At 37.9% G+C, this 2,446-nt stretch overlaps 1 protein-coding gene across 1 annotated transcript in view; it reads right to left on the bottom strand.

Annotated features, from left to right (window-relative positions):
* The window catches only part of LOC106870606 (short-chain dehydrogenase/reductase 3), a 91,301-nt gene that overhangs the window by 80,213 nt on the left and 8,642 nt on the right, over positions 1–2,446 (bottom strand). The gene's annotated exons all lie outside the window — the stretch shown is intronic.

The following is a 2,446-nucleotide window of genomic DNA, read 5'->3' as shown; positions in this document are numbered from 1 at the left end:
ATATATATATATATATATGTATATATATATATATAGATATATATATATATATATATACATACATACAAGAGGTTTCTTTCAGTCTCCATCTACCAAATCTACTGACAAGACTTTAGTTGGTCTGAGGCTATAATAGTAGATAGTTGTTCAAGGTGTTACACAATAGGACTGAACCCAGAACCATGCGGTCAGGAAGCAAACTTCTTACCACACAACCATAGGATGATCACAGGTGGATTGCCTCTGATCATAAGGCCAGTTCGGTCAAGCTTGACCCAGATGTATTTAGTTGGTTAGTCTAATACTAGCCCTGTCATCACTACAAAACCATTTAGTAAGTTATAATGGAGTCCACTCTGTTGGACATGTTTTCCGGGTCTAAGAATAACTTTTTTCCTTCTTTGGTTGGTTGATTCTTTCTTTCTTGGTTGCTTGTTTGCTTCCTTTCTTTTAGTTTTTGTTTATTTGCTAGTTTCTTCTTTTGTTTGTTTGTTTGTTTGTTTCTTTCTTTCATTCGTTCGTTCGTTCCTTCTTTTCTTTCTTTCTTTCCTTCCTTCCTTCTTTCCTTCCTTCCTTCCTTCCTTCTTCCTTCCCTCCTTCCTTCTTTCCTTCCTTCCTTCCTTCCTTCCTTCCTTCTTTCCTTCCTTCCTTCCTTCTTTCTTTCCTTCCTTCCTTCTTTCCTTCCTTCCTTCCTTCTTTCCTTCCTTCCTTCTTTCCTTCCTTCCTTCCTTCCTTCCTTCCTTTCTTTCCTGCCTTCTTTCCTTCCTTCCTTCCTTTCTTCCTTCCTTCCTTCTTTCCTTCCTTCCTTCCTTCAACCATTCCTTCCTTCCTTCCTTCCTTTCTTCCTTCCTTCTTCCTCCCTTCCTTCCTTCCTTCCTTCTTTCCTCCTTCCTTCCTTCCTCCCTTCCTTCCTTCCTTCTTCCTTCCTTCCTTCCTTCTTCTTTCCTTCCTTCCTTCCTTCCTTCCTTCTTCTTTCCTTCCTTCCTTCCTTCCTTTCGTTCCTTCATTTATTTGTGTGTTTGTTTCTTTCTTCCTTTGTTTCATTTTGGAGAATGCTGACTCCCTTTCCTGTGCACGTACACACCCCCACACAGACACATACACAGCACAAACACATACACACATACACACCTATACACACACACTCACACACACACAAAGTCACCCCCACACTGAACACAAATTCATGTAGGAAAACATCTCTACACTTACCCCACCCCCTACACATACACACAATTTTTACCTCTATTTATTTCATACACACTTTCCTCTTCTGTTGCTTTTTAGCAAAAAAAAAAACAAAAAAAACATTAGAACAAAAAATCTCAAATAACAAACAAAAAAACCCCCCAAACAACCAGCACCACAATAAATAAACAAAACAAACAAATGAAGAACAAAAACAGAAAGTAACAAATATGTCTTTGGCGCTTATTAATAATTAGCCGTATGTAGTACACAGACTTGCACAATCTACTGCGTATTCTGATATCATGATATAATGTCTGCTTATCAACTAAACTATGTTCTATAACAGCCTCGGTTTCTGATTTGCCGCTCCTTGATTTATAAAATGCCATCTTCAGTTTGTCAAAGTGTTGTTGGAATCAATTTGGCGACAGTGGAAGATTATCTTTCTCTCTAAGACATCATGCTGCAACCAGCTTTCCTCTCTCTCTCTCTCTCGCTCTCCCCCTCTCACAACCTCTCTCTCTCTTTCTTTATTTCTTGTTTTATTTTTTACTAGTTCCAGTTGTTGGACTGTGGCCATGCTGGGGCACTACCAAGAAGTGTTATTAGGCAAACAAATCAACCTCAGAATTTCTCTGATAGAATCAAATATTATTTGAATCTCAGTCTGGAGAATTTTAATGGGAAGCATCTTTGATGTTTTCTACTACAGCTATTACCAAATGAAACACATGTAATGGTGAATGAATAATACCAAACATTTTTCCAATTTTTCCAATTTCCTGTATATATATATATATATATATACACACACACATATACTAGCTGAATTACCCTGTAATACCTGGAAAAAGCGGGGGTTATTTCCAGTTCCCATTCTCAGTTGCATGTCCTACCCCATTCCCTGTTCAGCTCCCATTTTTAGTTCAGCTCCCATCCCTATCCCCAATCCTACGTCAATATGTACACACAGGTAATCACGAGTTTAAAAGGACATATGTATGTATTACGTTTTTGGATTTGGTTTGCCAGATTCTTTATGTGAGTTCATATGTTGAAGCATATTCTGTTGTATCTGGGGAGAGTCATTTTCTTTTTGAGCCTTATAATTTAATACACTCACTGGTAAAATTTCCACTTATGCCTTATTTTTATTTTCCTAAAATTTTCGTTGCGTCCTGCAACCTTTTCAATAGTCTTGACTCCGTCCGTTATTTACACTGCATTCCTTTTTGTTTGTTTGTGCGCATGTGTG

The sequence above is a fragment of the Octopus bimaculoides genome, chromosome 16 (assembly GCF_001194135.2).
Source record: "Octopus bimaculoides isolate UCB-OBI-ISO-001 chromosome 16, ASM119413v2, whole genome shotgun sequence".
Taxonomy (NCBI): domain Eukaryota; kingdom Metazoa; phylum Mollusca; class Cephalopoda; order Octopoda; family Octopodidae; genus Octopus; species Octopus bimaculoides.
Note: the sequence above shows the minus strand (reverse complement) of the source record. Positions and strands in the feature narration are given on the sequence as shown.